Genomic DNA, 9,917 nt, shown 5'->3' with positions numbered 1-9,917 from the left:
TCTGTATTCCAGAGGACTGTGGGCCAACTGTTGGAGAGCTCCAGATAAGTCATTCTTAAGCTTGAAAAGGGCTTCCCAGGTGGTGAAGTGGTAAAGAAGCTGCCTGCAATGCAGAAGACGTAAGAGAGGTGGGTTCGATCCTTGAGTTGGGAAGATCCCCTGGAGAAGGAAATGGCAACCTGCTCCAGTATTCTTGCCTGGAGAATTCCATGGACAAAGGAGCCTGGCAGACTACACTCCACGGGGTTGCAAAGAGTTGGACACAACTGAGTATGAGCACAAGATACAAAGCTCGAAAAGCTTCTATAATTCTATCTAATGGTAAGGCAAATCAAGTCAAAAAAGACCTGAACAGTAAATATAGTGAGAAAGAGAAGCAGTCACTTCTCTTTGTCTGAAATGACTGTTTGGAACACCACTATGTCCTCCTCCGTCTAGCCTCAGCCTTGGGCTAAAGTATATCTATAGGTTTAATGAGCACTTATCTGTTGCCCCTAGAATTCCAGATTTTCTGGTCATGTATTTACTGCTCAAGAAAAGGGAAGATGTTTCTGGAACTGAAGCAATAATAGAAAACCATGAAGAACAGTGTTGTCATGGAAAAAAATTCCAAGCTGAGAATCAGGAACATTGTTCCTAAGCCTGAATCATGTCTGGTTTATTTAAAACGGCACTACCCTGTTGATCTCTATCCAACTCACCTGTCATACTATTTTCATAGCCCCAGTAACCCATGATTTATAAAATTATCTAATATATTCATTGCTTTTCTTGTGTCCATGACTAGAATGCAAAATCCCCAGGAGTAAGGATTCCCAATTGTAAATTGCTGTGTCCCAGCACCTATAACAGTGCCTGGCATACAGTAGGCACCTAATAAACACTGTTGAGAGAATTAACTAAAGGCACATAATATATTTGATCATCCTTCAGAATAGGTCAAAGCATTGGGCAGATGGACAAAGACATTGTCAAGGCTATTTTCTGCTCCCTAGTTTTTCCTCTGCTCTCTCTTCCAAAGGCTTGATAATGGCTTCCTCTCAGGAGATAGTTACAGATTATGGACAATATGTAAGCTTATCTGTTTCTGACCTGCGAATGACCATAAAGCTGTAATTTTCCAAGAGGGACCATTTCTAAGGCATGTTGTATACAGTTAATTGCCATGATAACAAATCAATGGCTATAGTTTAGGGATAGAACCTTGAGGGGTCAGTCAGTTCACCTGTCCGACTCTTTGTGACCCCATGAACTGGAGCATGCTAGGCCTCCCTGTCCATCACCAACTCCCAGCATTTACCCAAATTCATGTCTATTGAGTCAGTTATGCCATCCAACCATCTCATCCTCTGTCATCCCCTTCTCCTCCTGCCTTCAATTTTTCCCAGCATCAGGGTCTTTTCAAATGAGTCAGCTCTCTGCATCAGGTCGCCAAAGTATTGGAGTTTCAGCGTCAACATCAGTCCTTCCAGTGAACACCCAGGACTGATCTCCTTTAAGATGGACTGGTTGGATCTCCTTGCAGTCCAAGGGACTCTCCAACACCAGAGTTCAAAAGCATCAATTCTTTGGTGCTCAGCTTTCTTTATAGTCTAACTCTCACATCCATACAAGACTACTGGAAAAACCATAGCCTTGACTAGACAGACCTTTGTTGGCAAAGTAATGTCTCTGCTTCTTAATATGCTGTCTAGGTTGGTAATAACTTGAGGGGTAGGAATTGATACATAAGGTTACCTACACCATATATGTGTATGTGTCTGTTTGTGTGTATACATACATATTTATACCTATATATCTATATCTATTGATCTATGTATTTATATTTCTAGCCTTGGTTTTGTTGATTTGGCTTAACTGCTCAGATTCAGGAAACTTGTTTAAACTTTAAAAGTACTAATAAAATCTAGTGATTATTTAGACAGTTTCCTCTTCCCCAACCTTTCCTGGAACCCCCTGCCCCGACCCTGGCCTAAATGTTTAGTGCAATTTCCTAGCTTGATAGGTCCTAAAGAAGATAAAGAGAAAAAAAAATAGAGAGGAATAAGAAGAAAACGTTCATTTTCTCCTTCTTTCTCGGATTTGGATGTCAAGTCACTAACATATCAGAAGCAAGGAGTTTTATTTTCCTGAGTGGTCTTGGATAGAAGACATCCTCAAAGGAGATTTGTCTGATGTTTCATTGTATGTGTGGAAGTCATTCAGCTGTGTCCGACTTCGCAACTCCATGGACTGTGGCTTGCCAAACTCCTGTGTCTATGGAATTCTCCAGGCAAGAATACTGGAGTAGGTTGCCATTTCTTTCTCCAGGGGATCTTCCCAACCCAGGCATTAAACCGGGGTCTCCAGCACTCCAGGCAGATTCTTTAGCATCTGAACCACCGCGGGAGCCCCTATTTCATTGAGTTCCAGCTTTGTATTGGAAATCATATCCTATTCAAATGATTTGAAATCGTTATTTCCATTTCCCCGACAAGTTTCTAGACAGCCTGTCATACTCATCTGCTTAAATGTCCCATGAACATCTTGAGAACCTCCTTTCCCTGAATTAGACAATGGTGGAACTACACATACTTAATGTATCCTATGTTAGATATTTACTTATGCCAAGAAAAACAAGTTAGCTTCTTGATCCAGGAAATTCTCTTTTCTGGAAGTTAAGACTGAGAATCAAATTAGAAAGTTTGTTTATCAAGATTTAGCAGCTTTTCATCAAGTCAAGTCTTGCTTCAAGATCTGTGCCTCAGTATGCTCACCAATCCCTATCACCCCTCTCCTTGAAAAATCTACCTTAAAATCCCCCAGACCAGGTCCTAAAATGCTATAGCTTTCCTGACTTAATGTAGCATTTTGAGACATCCCTAAAACTGGATAGTGTTCCAATGAACTTAACATTGCTTGATCAGCAGGTTTTTCTGGTTGACTTTTTGAGAATTGATGGTCAACATTTAAGTGCAATTTTTTGAATCTGACCTTATTATCTCCTCCCTAAACTTGCTGTTTCTCCTTTGATGACATTAGAATTGACACCATATAGTCAGCTAAAGTGGAGAAGGCAATGGCACCCTACTCCAGGACTCTTGCCTGGAAAATCGCATGGATGGAGGAGCCTGGTGGGCTGCAGTCCATGGAGTCGCTAAGAGTTGGACACAATTGAGTGACTTCACTTTCACTTTTCACTTTCAGGCATTGGAGAAGGAAATGGCAACCCACTTCAGCGTTTTTGCTTGGAGAATCCCAGGGACGGGGAAGCCTCTTGGGCTGCTGTCCATGGGGTCGCACAGAGTCGGACACGACTGAAGCAACTTAGCAGCAGCAGCAGTCAGCTAAAAACAGAATTATTATTGACTATTCCCATTCACTCCCAATAACTAATCAATCTTAAAGTCCTAATCATTTTATTCCTTAAATATTTCTCAACTTTCCCCTTTATTGCTGCTGTCTTCCAATCTTTTTTCCATCCCTATCCTGAGTTTTCTAAGTAATAATTACTCCTACCTGTCTGCAATGATTGCAGACTAGCATCTTGTATGCTGCTTAATCCCACAGATGCTGCTTAATTTTTAATAATTTTATTTGTTATTTATTTATTTTTGGCTATGCTTGGTCTTCATTGCTATGTGGGCTTTTCTTTAGTTGCAGCAAGCAGGGGCTACTCTCTAGTTGTGGTGATGGGCTTCTCATTTCAGTGGCTTCTCTTGTTGCAGATCACAGGCTCTAGAGCATAGGTTCAATAGTTGTGGCCCACAGGCTTAGTTTCTCCATGCCATGTGAGATCTTCCCAGATCAGGGAGAAAACCTGTGTCTCCTGCGTTGGCAGGCAGATTCTTTACCACTGAGCTACCAAGAAAGCCCCTCATAGATGTTGTTTAAATCTACATCTCCCAAGATGAGGGTCTGGGATTTCCCATCCCTTCACCTTCATCCACAGATGAAGAAACAGGATCTCCTGGGCACACTGTCTCCTCCCTGAGTAATAAATCCACTCTTGGTTAGCAAATACAAGGGATTTTGTGTGGACCGTCTTGGAAGGAAGATGAGTTTGATGCTATGAAGATGCTTTTGAAGGAAGATGATTTTGAAGGTGAAAGCTTTCATCTTCCCAGAGTTCAACATTCCTTTAGAGAAAGCAACAGGTTGTCACCCCATCAATTCTATAGTGGCAGGCAAAGAAATGTGCAAAAAAAAAAAAGAAAGTAGTATTTATCTATTTACCATGTCAACCTCATCACCTTATGGGCCATAATTTTTAACATTTTTACCAACCATTTGACATGTTATTGTCTTTTCTCTAAAACTGGCAAAGTGCCAAGTTGATGTCTCAAAATTGAAGTGTCTGGATCTTGGCTTACATAGTTCTCGGAGAAAAGAGCAACTGAGAGCTTCAGTCACTTACCTACACAGGCAGCCCTGCTAGATGGCCTCCTCATCAACAAAATCTGAGCCCCAGGTGAAGAAGTCACCAGTCTTGAGAACTCAGAATTATCGACTAATAATATCAGCTGCCTGTGTGCTGGGAGAGGAGTCCTCTGGACACCTCTCACCATTTAAAGATCTTCTAGCTGCCCTTGATGTTACATGTGTCTGCTCAGTCACTCAGTTGTGTCCAACTCTTTTTGACCCGATGGACTATAGCCTTCCAGGTTCCTCTGTCCATGGGATTCTCCAGGCAAGAATACTGGAGTGAGTGAAACTCACCCATTTGTGTCCAACTCTTTGTGACCCCAAGGACTACACAGTCCATCAAATTCCCCAGGCCAGAATACTGGAGTGGGGAGCCTGTCCCTTCTCCAGGGAATCTTCCCAACCCAGTGATCGAACCCAGGTCTCCCACATTGCAGGCAGATTCTTTACCCGCTGAGCCACAAGGGAAGCACAAGAATACTGGAGTAGACTGCTATTTCCTACCCTGGGGGATCTTCCTGACCCAAGGATCGAACCCAAATCTCCTGTGGCTCCTGCAATGGCAGGTGAACTCTTTGCCACTGAGCCACCTGGGAAGCCCAAGTGTTACATGCATGATAAGTCACTTCAGTTGTTTCCAATTGCAATCCTATGGACTGTAGCCTGCCAGGCTCTTCTGTCCATGGGATTCTCCAGGCAAGAATACTGGAGTGGGTTACCATGCTCTCCTCCAGGGGATCTTCCCAACCCAGGAATTGAACCCACATCTCTTACATCGCCTACATTGGCAGGTGGGTTCTTTACCACTAGCACCACATGAGAAGCCCAAGCATTTATGTAGTTCAGTGCTATTTTCAGTTTCATCATTAGGTCAACAGCACACTTGGGCAGGGCTTACCATGAGTCAATGCTCAAGGTTTGTTTTTCTTTGTTTTGGGGATGAGGTCCCTCTCAAGTCAGCAGATAACCATTTAAGAGGAAATAGGACTAAATTACATGAAGCTGAAGAAACTAACACAAATATACAACTGAAGCATCTTCTTACAAATAAACTGTTTATATTTAATAGTTAAATGCAGTCCCTTGGACTGCAAGGAGATCCAACCAGTCCATCCTAAAGGAGATCAGTCCTGAGTGTTCATTGGAAGGACTGATGTTGAGGCTGAAACTCCAATACTTAGGCCACCTGATGCAAAGAACTGACTCATTGGAAAAGACCCTGATGCCAGGGGTCTTTGAAGATTGAAGGTGGGACGAGAAGGGGACGATAGAGGATGAGATGGTTGGATGATGTCACCGACTCAAAGGACATGAGTTTGGGTAAACTCTGGGAGTTGGTGATGGACAGGGAGGCCTGGGGTGCTGCAGTCCATGGGATCACAAAGAGTCGGACACAACTGAGCGACTGAACTGAACTGAAATGCTAACGACAACCACACTTAACAAAACTTTATGTTTTATGAGATACATGTCATTATTAAATTAATTTTACTGATGAAGAAACAAGAGATGACACAGGGAGTTTTAACACATTCCTAAAGTCACACTAAACAGTAGAGCTTGGATCTAACCCTGAGCCTACATGCAGGGTTCCCTAGTGGCTCAGACAGTAAAGAATCTGCCTGCAATGCAGGAGACCTGGGTTTGATCCCTGGGTCAGGAAGATGCCCTGGAGAAGGAAATAGCAATCCATTCCAGTATTCTTGCCTGGAGAATTCCATGGACAGAGGAGCCTGGCAGGCTATGGTACATGGGGTCACAAAAAGTCGGACATGACTGAGTGACTAACACTAGTTAGTTTAATGCTTCTGACCAGTCAATGCTACATGCACAGCCATTTTTACCAGTTTGACAAAATGCATTCCTCAGAAAAGTTCTTCCACAAGACTCTCCATAAAAAAGTTATTACAGAGTCATTTAAATTAACTGAATTCATTGCAGTTTATCATTAACATTGTCAAATAAAGACTTGAAGAGATCGGCTTAACTTAGTATTACACACACTTTTATGGCTTACGTGGGCATAGCACACTCTTCTCCATAACCACCACTAACATCCCAGCAAACACACAGTTGGAGAAACACAAATCCACTGGGGTGGCAAAGGATAGGATCCCAGGCTCCCTTCATATTTTTTCTGGTTCAGAAACAACATATCACAGAGGCATGCTCCATATTTCCCAAGTGAGTCACAAAATAAAAGCTCTTTCATGTAAATCTCTGAACATCTATGGCAAATTTGCATATGTGTATCTGTGTATGTGTGTGGTCTTTAGTTTTACTGTGTTGGAAAATCCTCCAAGATAGACCAATCAAAGTCTTAGTGCATAAGGTCACTAAGCAAAGTGCGAGACATGGGTTGTAACGGCTCTGTGGCTTCCTAAAAAATGGAAAAACAAAATTACAGCCAGTTGGCTGCTCTCTGAGGTCAGTGAAAGTTTCCATAGGCAGGCAGCTATGATAGAAATGAAATGAAATGTGTGTGTGTGCTAAGTTGCTTCAGTCATGTCCAACTCTCTGCGACCCCGTGGACTGTAGCCTGCCAGGCTTCCCTGTCCATGGAATTTTCCAGGCAAGAACACTGGGGTGGGTTGCCATGTCCTCCTCCAGGGGGAATGGAATACTATTCAGACACAATAAAGGAGGAAATCTTGACTTTTGCAACAACATAAATGGACTTTGAAGGCATTATGCTAAGCAAAATAAGTCAGACGGGGAAAGGCAAATACTGTACAGTTTCACTTATATGTGTAATCTAAAAAAAGAACAATTAAAAACAAAATAGGTGTCAAACAGAGCTCATGCACACAGATTCGTGGTTACCAGAGGCAGGGGGTTACAGAGAGGGTAAAATGGAAGAAGAGAGTTAAAAAGTACAAACTGCCAGCTATGAAATGAATAAGTCATGGGAATATAATGTAGAGCATAGGGACTATAGTTAATAATGTAGTGTATAGGCGAGCATTGCCAGGAGAATAGATCTTTGAAGTTTCATAGCAAGATAAAAATTTTTATAACTATATATGGTGATGGATGTTCACTGGACTTATTGTGATGATCATTTCACAATATATACAAATATCTAATCACTACGTTGTACACCTGGAAATAATATAATGTTATATCAATTATATCTTAACAACCATGACACAAAATAGGCCCTATATCCATACATACTTTTTGGTTGTTGAAATAACATATACTTTCATACCACTTGGCACATAACCTCTGCTCTTGTTCTCTGAGTGCTTCCCAGCCATCCTGGAAGCCTGAGACATGCTGGAATTCTCCAGGATCCAGGAACTAAAAGGTTAATGTCCAGCACAGATGAGTTCCAAGCCCGTTTGTTCTTCTATATTTGGTTAGTATCTTCACTAGTGACTGGGCTTCTCTGGTGGCACTAGAGGTAAAGAACCCCCCTGCCAATGCAGAAGACATAAGAGATGCGAGTTCAATCCCTGGCTCTGGAAGATCCCCTGGAGGAGGGCATGGCACCCCACTCCAGTATTCTTGCCTGGAGAATCCCATGGACAGAGGGGCCTGGTGAGCTACAGTACTCATGAAATTCAGCCAAATAAGTCCTATAAATCCTGTGCCCTCAAATCTTGCTCTTATTCAGACATAGGCATCAGTGAGGCTTAAAATGTGATAAGCTAGCTCCCACCACTACTGATAACCCTTAGCTATACCTTCCCATGTGGCTCAGTGGTAAAGAATCCACTGCAGGAGACGCAGGAGACATGGGTTCTATTCCTGTGTTGTGAAGATCCCCTAAAGGAGGGCATGGAAACCCACTCCAGTATTCCTGCCTGGAGAATCCCAAGGACAGAAGAGCCTGTCAGGCTATAGTCCATAGGGTCACAAAGAGTCGGACACAACTCAAACGACTTAGCCTGCACACACACACACACACACACACACACACACACACACACACATACTACTGCTGCTGCTGCTGCTGCTGCTAAGCCGCTTCAGTCATGTCCGACTCTGTGCAACCCCATAGACGGCAGCCCACCAGGCTCCCCTGTCCCTGCTACCAGCTGCTAAATATTTTTAATATCAACCCTGCTCAAGATGTAAATTTATTTTTTGAAAAATCTTTTGGGATCCCAGAGGATGAAGTGATTAATTCCAATCCTGGAGATTTAAGAAGACTATAGAATGCAGCTGAAATGTGAGTTGAGTCTGTAAGTGACCAAAATAAACCTTTCTTCTTCTATCTAGTCTGTTTTTTTGTTTTTTGCTTTGATGTTTCTAATTACCTCTATATCAATAAATAAAGCCATTACTTACTTTTAAAAAATCAGGTATAAATAAAGAAAAGCAAAATGGTCAACAGAAGTTCATCTTTGCCCTTCCAAAAATACATACACCCTACAGACCACAGAGAAACAATTTTTCAGACAGAGTACTTGCAACCATCAGTGCATAGTGTTCAGAGCACACCCTTGTTCTTCCAAGTTGTGGAGAGTTTCAGTTTCTTAGCATGCAAATGAGATAATGAAAGTCCCATTGCAAAAGGTTGTTAGGAATGTTAAGCAAGATGATGCATGTAAAGTGCTTAACTCAATGCCAGTACAAAGTAGATGCTCATTAAAGTTGGCTATTTCTAAGACAGAGTAGTACTGCAGAAATGTGGCCTCAAGCAAGTCACTTCCTCCTTCCAGGAACGCTCTGTCATGTGATGACAGTTTTCTCAATAGTTTCCTTGGCCAATCAAGAAAAGCAATGGAGTAAGCTATCTTCATTAGGTGGAAATCATATGAGAATATGGCAGGCAGCTAGTCTCAACCTGACTCAGAACAGGTTGTTCTGACAAGAACAGGGTGGGTATTCAATGACTGGGCCTTCTAGTCCCAGGAGTAATAAAAATTACTTAAGGAAGGAAACACAAACTAGAGTTCCCTAAATAAGCAGGTCTTGGTACTAATCAGGAAGAGCTTTCTTCTCACCTTGTGTTATTTACCAATGTAGTGTCAAGTTGGCAATTGTCTTCAAATAATAGTAAAAAAGTAATGGTTAAATGTGTGAATTCTTACTATACAGTCTCTGGGCTAAGCACTTTATTATATATGCTCAGATTTTATGATTACAGTAACTTAATAAAGTAGGTACTATTTTATGCCAATTTTCCAGAAAACAGATCCTCAGAGGGTGAAAGAATCAGTCTGAGGTTGCATATCAGTAGTGCAGCAGTGCTTTGATCTGATCATAGGAAGTCCAATTCCAGAGCCAGTACTTTTAATAACTTCTGCTCTGTCTGCCTGGGCCAAACCCACTGCCCTGCTGAAACAATTCATTTGAGTCACCTACAAGAAACTGTATACATATGACATAGATGCAGCTTTTTGATGGCCAGGGAAACAACCAAAATGTTATTTCTTAAACCAGGACACACCGCTATGTTTTACCAACGCTTTGCCCATATTGCATAGTTTCCAGTGATCAGAAGCTCTTCTTGTGTTACTTCAACAATGCCAACTGGATATTTCATTGGTTAAAATATATTC

This window comes from Capra hircus, chromosome 6, assembly GCF_001704415.2.
Source record: "Capra hircus breed San Clemente chromosome 6, ASM170441v1, whole genome shotgun sequence".
Classification (NCBI taxonomy): Eukaryota; Metazoa; Chordata; class Mammalia; order Artiodactyla; family Bovidae; genus Capra; species Capra hircus.
This window is presented reverse-complemented; position numbering follows the sequence as displayed.